A 16,124-nucleotide genomic window follows, 5' to 3' on the forward strand; every position below is an offset into this window, starting at 1 on the left:
TGTTAGTGTAGCCCTTACAACAAAGCATAGGTGTTTAAACAAAAAGACATTTTTGTGCTTCACAAACAAATTAATCTGTTTATGTATCAAAAGTACAAGATACTCAAAAAGCAGCTGATTGAAAAACCTCTCAGTTTGTGTTTCATCGAATCTGATACAATGCATTAAACTTGTGGACTGAGGTTTTCTGTAAGACAGTTCTGGATGGTTCTTCAGTAAGTTTTGATAGAAATTTTTACTTCCATTTTCTTTTCCATGTTAAATTCTTAAGACATTTTTAAATTTTCCGCCAAACTGTGAGCCAACTTTTGAAATTCAATTCTAGCTACCGGCTTTAACCTGGCCTCTAAAAGAGTGCCTCCAAAACAGTGCTTTAATCTTTGCTTCCTAAGTTTCTTCAATATCAGTTTTAAGAACCCTATCTTGAGATGTCATAGATGTCTGCTGATTCTCTACGATGATTGTAATCCCCTTTGGAGTGTAGTTGTTGGAACATTATAAGTATTGGTAACAGCCGTTTCAGTCATTTCACCTTCCAAAACACATGAAATAACTTGCTTCATTGTAGTTTCAAACCAATCTCCTCAGCCCTCACTGTCAATCATCTTCTTCAACCTTAACGCTGTGCCTTAAAAACAAAACAAAAAATTACGTATATGGCCCATTCCACCCAACTTTGGTATATTGTATACTGCACGACTGACACTGCACATTAAACATGGTGGAAACCGAAAGTGCCATGAATGAGCTTATTTTCATTATTACTGCACCGTCAACATTAGGTCACTTAATTATTTATCGTAGTATGATAATATTACTTTCTATACCTAAAAGTATAAATCTGTGCTGAAAGTTACACCATTCTCCATCTCTGAGTCCCAGAAACAAATAAAATTTACTTATCCCACAAACTCAACAGCTACATCACTCAAATTGAATCAAATGGCGAAATTATATATGCACCTTATTTCAGACACTGCATGCATCTGCTTTTTTGTGGCAAATCCTAGAAACACCAACAGACTCATAATACCCATCAGCCAATACTAACTGCCATTCTCATGCTATACTTTTGTTTAGAAAAGTATGCATGAGCTCATTTATAAGACGTCATGTCCAAAAAATGTCACATATGTTGATGAAAAGTATCTGGCCACCTATTAGCAGTCACTGCTACTGGGCATGTCCACCCTTCCCCTCATGACCTTCCTGGGTCTGATTATCTATGAAGGAATGGCAGCCCATTGCTCCTCAAGATCCGAAACCAGGGAAGGTAGTGATGTTGGACGATGTGGTCTGGAGCGAAGTAGCTGCCGTCACCACAGACGCCTACTGCAGTGGCAACTCCGCAGACAGATCTGCGATGCGGGTTGCCGACTCCGTTGCAAAGTCTGACAGATGCTAGTGTGTTTACAAGCAAGTACCACAGTCGACAACAAACACGTAGGTGCGGCCAACATCCATCAGAGGGCATCAACCAGCAGCAGAGGAAGGGGACGCGATGATCAATGAAATATTTTCTGGCGATCACATGCGTACAAATAGTTCCAGAAATTTCCTTCTGCCCAGGGCTAGATAACCTGCGCCTGGCCATTTAGCAAGTAATTCTTGACTCATCCAGTGTGGAGAAGATCAGCCGGTTCAGCGGTGTGCCACCTCGACCATCCTCTCTTCCGCAATGATTATGTTATGTTGCTTCCGTCATGTTAGGCTATCTACCAATTGTTAGATGTGGAACAGTTGTACAGGTATAGAATCAATGGGAACTCTGATTATAGGAATTAGCTGTTGTTTGATTGATCTGCAGAAGGGATCCTTATCGTTTTCTGGTTTTGAAGAGTGTGTTACTGTTAGTGGTTTATTGTAGTTTTCTTAATAAACCAATAGCTGTCAAAACGAGTTGGTTCTTGCTGTGTAGATGTAGCAGAATACTAACTCATCCCAAAGGTGTTCTGTTGGGTTCAGATCAGGACTCTTGGCAGGGCAGTCCATTTGAGGAATGTTAGTGTCCACAAATAGTTGCCTCACAGATTCTTCAATATGATAGGGTGCATCGTCGTGTTGATAAAAACAGTCATCACCTCTGAATTGTTTCTCTACTGTCTGCAGTACAGAATTCTGTAAATTGTGCCCATATACTTGTCCACTTGCCGTTTTCTTCAGTGTAATAAGAGGAGCACGCCATAACCTCAAAAAACTCCCCCATACCGTAACACTGCACCCCTGTACTTCACTATTGTCTCCGCACATGATGGCTGGTGATGTTCTCAAGGCATTTGCCAAACCCCAATCTTCTCATCGGATTGCAACGCGGTATAGCGTGTTTCATCACTCCAGGTCACTCGTTTCCAGTCATTCAGTGTCTTTATACAACCTCAAGTGTCGCTTAGCATTGACTGCAGAAAATATGGCTTATGCAGAGCTGCTAGACCATTGTGTAACCCATTCTTTTTAACGCCTTACACAGAGTCATTGTGCTGTTTGGACTGCTGGTAGCAAGTGGAACCAACGAGTCATTCCTTCCACTGAATTAACGCGATTTTTACATCCACAGTCTGCACTACTCGGCGGTCCCCATCTGTCAGTATGCGAGGAATGCCTGGCCTTGGTTTAGTTGTGCTTGTTCCTTCATGTTTCCACTTGACAATCACAGCAGCTACACTTGAGGTGAACGGATTTAGAAGTGTTGAAATGTCGCTCTCTGACCTGACACTCAGGTAACATCCGATGGGTGATCCACGTTTGAACCCACTGTGCTCTCCTGGCAGACCCATTCTTCTGTTACCCCTTCTCTCCTGACAACACATTACTCCTCGTCTCCTGTTATGTATATGGGTCCAACGTGTGTGGCATCTAGTGGTCAGTTCCACATTACATAGGGGCATCCTGATATTTTTATTTGGATATTGTACAAAATTTAAGAAGTACGTAATGAATAATTAAGTAATGTTTAATCTTTAATAATCCATTTAAGATTATGTTATGTACCGAAAAATGTGTTTCAGTGAACACATCTGTGTAATTTCGCCACTGTGCACCTGAATGTGAAGGCACAGGAAATGGGAATGTCTCACATGTAGTAAGTAAAGTTTAAATATGACTGGAGGCAAATTTCTAATTCTGAGTTCCTTCTTACTGCTGGCGATATATTTATTGAGTGACTTAAAGTTTTCCTGGTGCATCCGCTGTTTGTGTTGCTCTCACGTTTCCAGCCAGGTACAGTAAATGTGATCTTTCGACAACACACCGTGCCATCATCTTCAAGTGCTAATTGTCGTGGAACGTCTTTGCACATCGCATCTTCTTTATACTCTTTGTCCCACTACCCTGTCACACGCCACCCCACGCGGGAAGCGATTGCCGAATGTTGGGCTCGATCCAGTCCCACAGTGCTTCTGCCTCCCGTGTCGGGTGCGAAAGTCGTTCAGGGCTGACGTTGTGACTTAGAAACTGAAGCTGCTGTCGCTACTTTTGAGACCATCAGCGGCTCGTATTTCAGCAGCTCATGACTGATTAAAATCTGACACCGGACTAAGATTTTTGTAGGTAGTGAATTTTTTGAACAAAGCAAGTCTGAGTTATTATTCAACATAGTGTATTATCTGCACAGTTTTACCACAGCTTTAGCCATTGGTTGAAACATCGTTTTATTTAGTGGTAGTTACACTAGTCCATGTTAGATCATCGAAAACTTGAGTTTTCCCTTAGTATATTGAAACATTAGCGAGTGCTGCAATGCTTTGCAGTTATTAAATATGTATGGGAATTGTCTATAAGTCCATGTCCTCGTCCCCTTCTCTCTGTCCATCACCCCCTTGCCTTCTCCATCTCCTCCTCTCTCATTCTGTGTCCATTTCCTCATTCCCCTTGTCTATGTCAATTTCCTTTGACTCTCACAGTGCTTCTTCTCTTTCCCTCACCTCTAGCTCTGCTATCATAGTTAAAACTGACTGTGGGAAATAAAACAAGACCACACATTTTCATAGTACAGAACAGTATTTTATTTCTTGCAGTTGGTTTAAACAGAAACACTTTGTACTGTTGCTTAAAAAATATATAGCCTATGTCCATCTGATTGTTTAAATAAAGTAGTGTGTAAAAATCTAATGCATGGGGAAAAGATATGTTAATTAGTACTGGAGTATTGTGTAAAAATTTACTAACAATTTTTGCTAAGAGTGCTTCCCTGTTATATAATATATATGTGTGTATGTTTACATTAAATTTCAACAGGTGGCGCTCCAATAGGTGTACAAAACAAAAATATGCGCATAATCGACTGCAACAGTATCAAAATTTGAAAGCCATTGAAGGAGGGAATTCGGAAATTTTATGTTTTTATGTGTACAGTTTTCATTCTTGTGACTTGGGAATTGTGTTGTATTATTAAATTTGTTTTCTGAAGCACCTTCTTCATTAACAACCCTAATTTTATATGTCTCTTCCTAATGCATTGATGCTGCAGTGGTACTTTGTATTGCAAGACAACTTTAAAATTTTATCTCTGGACAGACCTTTTTTTCACAACGTTTACACCACATATTTTCTGAAGTGTACAGCGTTATTGAGTTGATATTTTCTTTTCCACAGACATGATGCATCAATGCTGGAACCTACCTTTGGTCATCGTGCTACCATTAGAAAGAGAACAACAATGTCTGTGAAACACAAATAACCAGTCTGCAGAACCTTGCCATATTTTGTGTGTGTAAATATTATATGTATCAAAATAACTGTGTTTAATTCTTTCTTCAAAGTGATATTAAAGGAAATTTTACCTTACAATTACTCTGGTGTTCCTTCAAATGTGAATGTGTTCAGTTAAGTTCTGTCAGAAACTTGTGATACATGAAGCATCCCACTGCATGTACTGTTAATACTTGTAAGCAAACCGTCAGTTGTTGTGAAGCTGTTCCCTAGAAACAAATTCGTAACCAGTACCTCTCCTTTTACATTTTCATCACTGTGTAGTTAATGGTGAAATTTCTCACACTGTTTCAGTACTAATGTTGAAATATTGATGTTACAATGCCGCAGTTACTGAAAACACCTCAAACTAGTTGTAAGGTACCAGTTGGATTAATATCAGCACTCAACAACAACAATCATGCACTCTGAGGCTACATATATTCTGGTCAAGAGATGCTCAGCTGTTTCGAGAATGGAGATGTCCAATAGAGCCAGACACTTGAATGCTTTTCACAATGGAAGATTTTCTGGCGCTAGGTGTCCTCTTGATATGTAACTACATGTTATTTTTTTCAATTGGCAGAGTGATAGAGTATAATGTAAACGTTAACATCAGTTAGTTTTATGTAAAATCGACATTTTATTGAAATTTTGTATGAAGCCAAAAAAGCCAAATTCCAAGTTCCAATTTTGCATCACAAGAAACACGACCCTCAATGCAGTAGTACAGTATAAGTAAAAAAGAAAAGGAATTTGTTACAGCATATTTTATATGGGGTGATAAATCATTTGAATTAAACATTTACTGGTAAAGTAACTTCCACCAATCCAAAAATTAAGGAATACTTCTGTAGTTACTCTATAATTGCTACAAAGTACCCTTCATTCACCTAGATTTATGTTTAAAAAGTCCTAGACGTTTACTAATGATAATGCATGTGAATACAACAAAAAATTACCTCATTTCACAATATAGGAGCCTACCCAGGAACTGCTCACGTTCTTGCATTTTTTTTTGATATACCAGTTTTTTTGGGAAAATGATAAAACTGATCAATTGTTTGTTACTTAAAATATACTGCTGGACAGAAACTCCAAAACTTCCATAATTATTAACTGTACATTAACAACAATTTTGAAGACATTTATTTGGCAACAAATATATTACTGAAAAATTAAAATAAATAAGAAAACTTTCACAATTACTTTAATAAACACTATTTTTCTCTAGTACTAATATTATCAAAATGAATGAGAAAGCTGTCAAATTGTAATCTATAATAATTTTCATTTATGTAATTTTTTTGTATCTGTAAGTGTGCTGACAACATTTAATATTCAAAAGTTAATATTATTTCAAATGCATTTCCTGCAAAAAATTTAAAAAAGCTGTAACACAAGAAACCCTATTGCAAAAAACATCACATCATATTGTGACACTTCATAAGCTTTCTATCAATGGCCAAACATAACTACTGTTTCTTTTCCTCCTTTCTCGAAATTACAAGGTCCCTACTGACTTCTCAGCAGGCATAATGTGATTAGTTTAGTTTCTTGTTGTCCAGTGGCAAAAACAGATATCTCCCATGCGTGACTTAAGAATGTCATATTCCAATTCAAGCCATTTATATTTTTCATAATTTTACCATGAACCTTGATGTGTAAGTATCTTTTTCATGGAATGTAGTAATTTTGATTATCACCACACTAATGTTAATTACAATGGAGATACTGTGGCAATTTACTGGATTACATATTTTTATTACAAAAACTGCAGGCATAGGTACTTCTGCATATATTAAACTGAACCAAAAATTGACAAAGAAATAGTAAAGAAAATCATTGAGTATATTTAAAGGGTGTAGAATACGTATTTCAATGTATTGATTGTCATTTTATTCCCCTTACTCCATATAGGATGGGATGGTGGTAGGGTGTCAGCGGTACAACATTCTATTCTACAGCTGACAAGAGATTTTGAAACCATAACAAAGATGAAATAAAATAACATTGAAATATGAAAAGATTACAAATGGTTTTAAAAAGTATAAAAAGGATGAAAGTTGTTGGTGTTTGTATGACAACAGTAATGCCATTGTGTTTCTTTGTTGATGAAATTTAATTTCTAAGGACTAAAGGATAAAAACATATATTTAAGATGCACTGGAGAAATTTTGAAGTTCTTACCTATAAAAAAATTATAGAAACCATGGAGATGACAGGAGGTGTTAGATTGGCTAATGGAGTATGGAAGCAGTTGTATGGAAGCAGCGGTACTGAGGCAGTCTGCCTTTTGTCAGATGAGTGCAGTCCTAAGTGGGATTGCTACGTAATGCAGTGAATGTTATTATGAGTTTTATTGTGAGGTAGTCAGCGCTGAGCAGTTTTGTGCAAGAACTGCATGTTACTGTGAGTTGGTGAGAGCAGGCAGTGCTGACCCAGAAGAGACCACTTAGAAGTTATTTGTATCAGACCAGTTGTGGTCTGATGATTCAGTTGCCTCTGTTGAAGGATTGCATGATACTGGTATTGGTACTGAGAATGGCTGCAATGTTGGTTCTGAGAGAGCAAGCCATGTTTTTTAAGGAGACTTTGAACAGCACATGTTGCTCCTCTAAATGGATTCTGCTCAGTTATCTGAGGTAAGGTGTTAGTGCTTCTCTTTTCTTACAGCTTGCCAAACATCTAGTGGCAGTTTAGCTGATTAGGTTTTTTGATGAACCACGTAGCAGAATGACGATTAGGCTGAGCTCAATATTTAGAGTTGGTTACAAACACATGAAATGTTTAATGTGTGACTGGGAGTTAGTAAAACATTGTTTTTATACACACAAAAATTGGAAATATTTCTTTATTTTCTTAATATAGCAAATTCAGGAGTAGAGCCAAATGTAATTGTATTAAATGTAGCATAAGGTACATGTATTAATTTATGTCAGGGTTTCTTGTAATAATTATTTTAATAAACCAAAATATTACTTTAATTTTCCAATTTCTTTACCTTGGTCATGCTAATGGTCCCATTTGATGCTTTTCTTCAGTACTAATCAATAGATATTTTACAATTATTTTAGTGTGCATTATTATGTTTTACTGCCTGAGTATGATGTCTATGAGGAGTCACAGCTGTATGTTATGGTCAGGATAATGTAAGTCACATCGCCAAATGACTAAGCTGTACCTTCCGAGTTCCCGCCTTATTCTTTTCAGGTGATGTGGAGTTGTCAGTCCACATATGAATAAATGTATAAGTGATTTTATACTCATTTAAAGGGATAGGAATTGGCCGTGAGTAGCTTACAGAGGTCATTTATTGATCAAGTCACAGCAAAACATCTTTAAAATACTAATAGATGGTATCATTGCACAATACACGCATTTGTGCCTGTCAAACTGTGCTTAAATGTAGTCAGATGCTCATCATTGATACAGACATCTCCTTTTAACAGGAGCCATACACAGGATTTGTAGGTGTGTAGGATACCATAGGAGTGCTAAATCCAAGATTGGCCAATTATTAGTTTTAGTAATTTCAGTCTACTGCAGGCTCTAATGATGTGTACGGGTCATATGGGTAGATTGGCTCGCACACATTTTAGGTGCTCTGAGGTGGACGGAGGAACTATAACAGTGCAAACGAATAGTTACACACAAATATACACTTTATTGCGCTGCAATACTTAACTAAAGTTGTACAGCAACTCACTGGATGTGCTTGCCAACAGATACAACCAAGCAGTGGCCTGTCAATGTGTGCATTACTGAATACAGTGTTAGGAAGGCTCTGTCCATCCTGGGCACCACACTGCCAATCACTGTAGTAAACACTTGTCTGTATGTGTAGGCCACAGGCGACTCCACTTGTAGACATCGTCTCACAGGCTGATCTCCACTAACTGTAGCTGTAGCCACGAATAGTGACCCTGTAACTCTGCACTCGAACTGTCACACACCAATGCTGAACATGAACTGGCCTCCACTTCTCACAACAAGGAAGCCCATCTCATTGGTGGCGGTGCGGAGGTTGCTGATTGGTTCAGACTTGTGCTTGGCAGTGAACTTGAAAGCATCACTTGTGGTGCCAGCTAAAACTGTCGTGTCCGTTGGTAAGGAAATAACACTCCTCCACTCAGGAACCTCCTCACCAACATCGTCTAGTGTCGATTGCTGCTACGATGGTTGGGGAAGGAGGGGATGCAGCAAGCTATGAGAGAACAGGAGCCGAATCTGAAGCTGGTGCCAAGACCACACTCATGCCCCAGCTTTCGCTTGAGACTGCCTCGGACTGAGGTGGAGGGCACACCTCTGCATCTGACAGTGGAGTGCAGTCTTCATAGTGTTCACCTGCAATGGCGTCAGGATGTGGAATGGCAGTCCCTTGGTAGGCTGCAGCGTGGAGTGGACCATCACTGCAGGACGTCTGTTGTCCAGCTGGTGCTGGCTGAGGCATCGGGTGCAGGTCCTTGGGTTTGGGGCCTGGTAGTTGCGACGCAGGACTGCAGGTCGCCGGATGGAGTGCAGGCTGCATCATCTGGGGAGGCAACGAATCTGTAAACAAAGACTCGGCTGCAGGGTCACGCAAATTACAAGGACGAAGTTTGTTCCATTGCCGTTGTTGCTCCAAACCTCCTGGATCCTGCACAAGAAAGATGGGTCTGCCTAATGGTTTTACAATACTGGCGTGCTCCTAGGTTTCCGTCTGCCGTACAGTCTGAAAAAAAATTGTTGGTTAGCTTTGTATACTGCCTGTGTGGGTGAAGTAGGCGCCAGTCACTGTTGTGGGTGGAGCAGCTGAATCGGTGCCTGGTGACGCCGTCCACGGAATAACTCCACTACGAAGGGCCGTTGTGGGGTTGGGAGTGGTAAGTCGAGAGGAAGAGCAGCAAAGCTTGCTCCTGCGTGTGGTGGATGCGTAGCTTGTCTATCTGCCGTTTGAAAGTGTACTCGAATTGCTCTGCTTTCCCGTTTGATTGAGGGTGAAAGGGCGCGCTGGCGATGTGACGAATATCGTTGGTTGCACAAAAATCGTCAAATTCGCCAACACAAATTGATGTCTACTATCAATCACTAGCAACTCTGGAAGACCGTTAAAGCAAAATATGGACTGCAAAGACTGGAGTGTGAAATGTGTTGAATTCACGGGCATGACAACAGGAAAGTTGCTATATGTGTCGACGACAATCAGCCAACTAATGTTGCAAGAGGGTCCAGCAAAGTTCAAATGCAGGTGCTGCCAAGGCGCTTGATGTTTTGGCCAATCAAAGAAACGTTGATGAGGAGTTGATGGTGTTCTGCGCAATCATGGCACTGTGCCGTCATCTGTACTGTTAGAGCGTCCACGCCGATCCAAGTGCAGCGTCTCCGAGCTAATTGTTTCGTGCGGACAATGCCCCAGTGACCCTGATGGAGCGAGCTGTGTAACATATCTGTGGAGAACCATTGGGATCACCACAGGCGATTGTTCTGATTCAATGCATAGCAAAATAACGCCTCATAGCACTGAAAAATCATGCTGACATGCAAATAATCGGCGGATCGCCAAGCTAATGATTTATTTCACTGAGCAAGGCCAGCCTGCGCAGACGCGATCTTCCAGTGATCTAAGGGGAACTGGCCCAGAACATCCAACTCCCATGCATCGATATTACAACTTACTGCTTCGATGTTTCAAAGTCTGGCGGGAAGATGCGAGTGTGTGTCTGCATTGGTATGCTTGGATGTGGGCCTGTAAATATTATGGCAATAAGAGCCCATCAGTGCATTTTGGAATAGGCTTTGCCGGGCTGAAAAGTGACTGCAGCGGCTTGTGGTAAGTGACTAAGTAGAATTTCCTTCCATACAGGTATTGGTGAAATTTTGTCACTCCATAAATGATTGCAAGATCCTCCTCCTCTATCTGCGAATAATTGCTCTGAGCGTCGTTGAGAAGTTTTGAGCCAAAAGCTATTGGTCTGTCTGCAGAACCAATTCTGTGTGAGAGTATCATGCCAGTGCTGAACGAGGATGCATCCATGGCCAACTGTTTTTCCAGGATCGAAAGGGACCAGACAATGATCGTTGAACAAAGCGACTTTCAATTTCTGAAAGGCAATGTCACTTTCGTGGGACTATACGAAAGCTACATTCTTGCTTCGAAGACATCATACGGGCGCCGCGATTTGAGGTGCATGAGGAATGAAGCAGATGTAGTAGGTCACATTCCCCAGTACTGATTGCAATTCAGAGACATTTCTTGGAGCTTAGAGGCCACGAATAGCCCGCAGGTGCAACTGCGTTGGATGAAAACTTTGGGAACTGGTCCATTGGGCCTAAGTACTCAATTTCATTCTGGAAAAAGACACAACTGTCTTTTTTACATTTGTGGCCTGCATCTGACAACACTCTGAATAGGCTACACGAATTACTGATGTGCTCTTCTGCCGTGCAGCCGGAAACTCCAATGTTACACAACTTTTACATGAAGGCACAGATGCAGTTAATTGTTCCAGACGGTCTTGAAAGATCGCTGGTGCAGATGCTCTACCGAAAGGCAAGCGGGTGCTCTACCGAAAGGCAAGTGAAGAAATCTGTAGAGCCCCACATGTGTATCAATCAAAAACACTTCCTGTGACGGTTCAGCTAGTGGAATCTGTACGTTGGCATTGCGCAAATCGATTATGGAGAAGTAGCGACCCGCTCCTAATCCGTCCATAAGCTCACCAGGTCACGGCAGTGGGAGTGGATCAACTACTGTCTGAGCGTCCACTGTCACCTTGAAGTCCGCGCACGTCCTCAATATTCCTGAACGTTTTTTCACGAAAACTAACGGATATGACCACAAACTAGCCGTGATGAGTGCAATGACGCCTTGTTCCTCTCATTATGCAAGTTCCTTTGCAACATGTTCTCGGAGCGCGTATGGTACCCCGCGAGCCCTGCAAAAGCGGGTCAGTGCATTCTCTTTCATCGTTGCATGAGCAACAAAACTGGTAGCTTTACCGGACCCTTAAGCATATAAATTTTTAAATTAGTCACACAACTGAGCAACGCTGTCCCGTGAGTCAAACGAAGAAACTGCTAGAATATTCCAGAATGAGATTTTCACTCTGCAGCAGTATGTGAACTGATATGAAACTTCCTGGCAGATTAAAACTGTGTGCCGGACCGAGACTCGAACTCGGGACCTTTGCCTGTGGCGGGCAAGTGTTCTACCAACTGAGCTGCCCAAGCACGACTCACGCCCCGTCCTCACAGCTTTACTTCCGCCAGTACCTCGTCTCCCACCCCCAGGCTGTGGCTAAGTCATGTCTACGCAATATCCTTTCTTTCAAGAGTGCTAGTTGTGCAAGGTTCGCAGGAGAGCTTCTGTAAAGTTTGGAAGGTAGGAGACGAGGTACTGGCAGAAGTAAAGCTGTGAGGACGGGGCGCGAGTCGTGCTTGGGTAGCTCAGTTGGTAGAGCACCTGCCCGCGAAAGGCAAAGGTCCCGAGTTCGAGTCTCGGTCCGGCACACAGTTTTAATCTGCCAGGAAGTTTCATGCTAGAATATTGTCAACAACACGCAATCCAAACAAATCAAGGCCAAAAATATTAGCACTGTCGTGTCAACGCAGAACCTGGAATGATACAGTCTTCAGCAAATTTTGATAGACGTCAAGAAAGCTACTAGATTCTAATTCAGAATATCCTATCCATTCTAGGCTGTAACCGTAGTTGTTGACTTCTGCAACTTGAGTTTGCGAAACAGATTATACATATTGTGTTTTAGCAATGACACTCGAGCACCCATGTCTAACTGAAACTGCACACTTTGGTCAGCATTAACGAGATGCACAAAAAATTAATTGGAGTAGTATTGCGCTGAAGAAACTACTAGATCTTTGTATTGCACATTTTCACTATTACGTTCTACACTAGCATCACGGCTCAGCTAAGAATAAACAACATGCACTTGAAAGTTCGGCCTATTTGGGCGTTTGTTCTGAGCGGAAGTCTTTGTCACCTGCACTCAAACAGCGTGAACGCGCCTGTTCTTACCGCGCGCAAAACAAATCGCGTAGCGCGGAAGGCACAGGTCACGTTTGTGAGACCTGAAACAGTGTGGACAAGATTTCACACCGGTAGATTTCCGACCAGGCTGTTTGCGTGGCGAGCTGTGGCACGCGCAATTGGGCCGCTGTGTGTTTGCCTTCGAAGTTGGCTATTCGTGCTGCATCGCAATGTTATCTCTTGAGGCTTCGACATAAATATTGCCTGCTTGAAAACTATTAACTGCACTGCCACACGAATCTTGAAAATCTGCAAAATCTGTTGCATCGTGACGTCAGGATATTTTAAAATCTGTCCACGGATTCAACTATCTGCCACGTTTTATGTAATAGCGTCACGAATCGTCAAGTCACTATAAAATGTTCCACATTCCCACTTGAATTGGCACTTCCTTGTGAGACCCTGCAAATCTCTCACCCACTGCCTATAGGTTTGACCTGGTTGTTCCTTGAGCCTACAGAATTTAAATGCGACAGCCGCCACATTGATCTTATCGTCCTAATATTTGTTCAGTGCTTGAATAAGCTCCTAATAGCTAACTAGTTCTGACGTCATAGTAAAGAATAATTTCGCACAAATGCGGTAAACGGCATCAACGGTGGATAGAAAAGGAGATTGCTTCACAGTACCCTGCATTTGGTGAGCGACCAGGTGTGCTACAAATTGTGGCAAATATTCCGACCAGTTGTCCTTTCCTTCCTGAAATTGTCGAAATGTAGGCAGTAGCGAAACCTGTGCTGCTTGTCGCGGTGCAATTGGTGGAGCAATCTCATTCCGTAACTCATTTACTGCCATCTGGGTTTGGATGAGCCCCTTCATCAGTTCTGTAAGCTGCTTCAGTTACTGCATCTCTAACTGAACAAACTGATTTACATTGAAGCACCAGATAAACTGGTACGCCTGCCTAATATCATGTAGGACCCCCGCGATCGTGCAGAAGTGCCACAACAAGGCGTGGTGTGGTTCGACTAATGTATGAAGTACTGCAGGAGGGAACTGACATTATGAATCCTGCAGGGCTGTCCACAGTTCCGTAAAATTACAAGGGAGTGCTCTTCTGAACAGTACGTTGCAAGGCATCCCAGATATGCTCAATGTTTTTCATGTCTGGAGAGTTTGGTGGCCAGCGGAAGTGTTTAAACTCAGAGGAGTGTTCCTGGAGCCACTCTGTAGCAATTCTGGACGTGTGGGGTGTCGCATTGTCCAGTCTAATTGCCCAATTCCGTCGGAATGCACAATGGATATGAAAGAATGCCGGCCGCGGTGGTCTCGCGGTTCTAGGCGCGCAGTCCGGAACCGTGCGACTGCTACGGTCGCAGGTTCGAATTCTGCCTCGGGCATGGATGTGTGTGATGTCCTTAGGTTAGTTAGGTTTAAGTAGTTTTACGTTCTAGGGGACTGATAACCACAGCAGTTGAGTCCCATAGTACTCAGAGCCATTTGAATCATTTGAAAGAATACCAGAATCCCCCTCCCACCGCCAACCTATGAACCATGGACCTTGCAGTTGGTGGGGAGATTTACGTACCTCAGCGATAGCCGTATCGTATGTGCAACCACAATGGATGGGTATATGTTGAGAGGCCAGACAAACGTGTGGTTTTGGAAGAGTGGCAGCAGTTGGTTTATAAGCAATAATATTTCGAATATTCTCACAACGGATGGATTACGATGGGAGGAGCTTTCAAGATGGCAGATTGAGCTATCGTCAACCGTGACGTATCAGCAGTCATAGACACGACCTCCCGCACACTGCAGCGACGGGATGCGGACTGGCGGGTGGCGCACGGTTTAGGCGTTCACAATGGTTCGGTTACGACAGCAGCCGTGACCTACCACACAAAAATGGTTCAAATGGCTCTGAGCACTATGGGACTCAACTTCTGAGGTCATCAGTCCCCTAGAACTTAGAACTACTTAAACCTAACTAACCTAAGGACATCACACACATCCATGCCCGAGGCAGGATTCGAACCTGTGACCGTAGCGGTCTCGCGGTTCCAGACTGCAGCGCCTAGAACCGCATGGCAACTTCGGCCGGCTGACCTACCACACAGATCTGCTGTTGTGGGAAATATTATTTGTGGGTACCAGTTCTAATTGAGCGACGTTTTTGCCTGATGGTATTGCGGAGATAGAGAGAAGTTTGTTAATATAGCATTTCTGTGTACAGCTTACATCGTCTTTGTTGGTGTCAGCGTTATGAATCTCCATGTAGTAATTAATTAACATAAAGGAAGAACATAAGCTACAGTTGGGAAAAGAGGAAGCTACTACAAATGTGCAGGCAAGGCTTATGTATTGCTTTAAACACTGTGACGAAATCTGGCTACCACGCACGAATATAAAATATCTGCATTTGCTGTTAATAGCACTGGCAAGTGGCCCTATGTTGGAGTCCTTACCGAAAACGATGGATTTTTATAGTGATACTGCGACGGTATGTGTGCATCTGCACTGTGCTACCACCTACATGCCATTCTGCACGCTGTTTGTAGCACGCTTACCAACTTACAGGATAACGGCGCGAAATTTCGATTTGTTATTACAAATTTAAGGTTTTCATTTGACTCACCCTCGTATTTTCCTCCGGTATCCTAACTGCTACCACATTTGCCTGCTCTCTGCATTGTGTTTCAGATTTCCTTCGTGGAGTGCCCTTGATGGCTCCAAAAAGCCTTAAGCCCAACAACGTACAATCTATTATGTCGTCAATGTATGGCAATGTGGAGGCCGTGAGTTCTGCTTGCGAGTTCAGCTGACGCCTGAGCAAATCGTGTCCTCACAACGCCGGGCTGGTCCCACGTGATAGGCCTGTTCCCGTCAGCACTGGCGTCTGGCAGTCCAGGCATCTTACCTTAAAAATACAGCAAGCAGTTCAAACAGCACCTCGTAAACACTCCAGAAAGTCCGCTGCACCACTGACTGCTAACGACACTCCAATCAGATTGTGTCTTATTAACTTTTTTTTCCATATCCGTGCTGATGTCCCACCACCCTGTTACGTTTCCACACTGAAGAGCGAAAGAGACCGGTACACCTACCTAAAATCGTGTAGGGCCCCCGCGAGCACGCAGAAGTGCCGCAACACCACATGGCGTGGCTCGACTAATGTGTGAAGCAGTGCTGGAGGGAACTGACACCATGAATCCTGCATGGCTGTCCATAAACCGTAAGACTACGAGGGTGTGGACATCTCTTCTGAACAGCACGTTGCAAGACATACAAGATATCCTCAATAATACTCATGTCTCGGGAATTTGGTGGCCAGCGGAAGTGTTAAAACTCAGAAGAGTGTTCCTGGAGCATTTCTGCAGCAATTCTCGACGTGTGGGGTATCGCATTGCCCTGCTGGAATTGCCCAAGTCCGTTGGAACGCACAATGGACATGAATGGATGCAGGTGATCA

General features: G+C 42.5%; 1 protein-coding gene across 2 annotated transcripts in view; it reads left to right on the plus strand.

The window, feature by feature from the left end:
- Positions 1–4,785, plus strand: part of LOC124612906 (inositol 1,4,5-triphosphate receptor associated 2-like) — a 191,308-nt gene extending 186,523 nt beyond the window's left edge. For both annotated transcript variants that reach the window (XM_047141380.1, XM_047141381.1), the window contains exon 12: positions 4,591–4,785. The gene's annotated coding sequence lies outside the window, so the exon portion shown is untranslated. The remainder of the gene's footprint in view (positions 1–4,590) is intronic.
- The last annotated feature ends 11,339 nt before the right edge of the window (positions 4,786–16,124 follow it).

The sequence above is a fragment of the Schistocerca americana genome, chromosome 4 (assembly GCF_021461395.2).
Source record: "Schistocerca americana isolate TAMUIC-IGC-003095 chromosome 4, iqSchAmer2.1, whole genome shotgun sequence".
Lineage (NCBI taxonomy): Eukaryota > Metazoa > Arthropoda > Insecta > Orthoptera > Acrididae > Schistocerca > Schistocerca americana.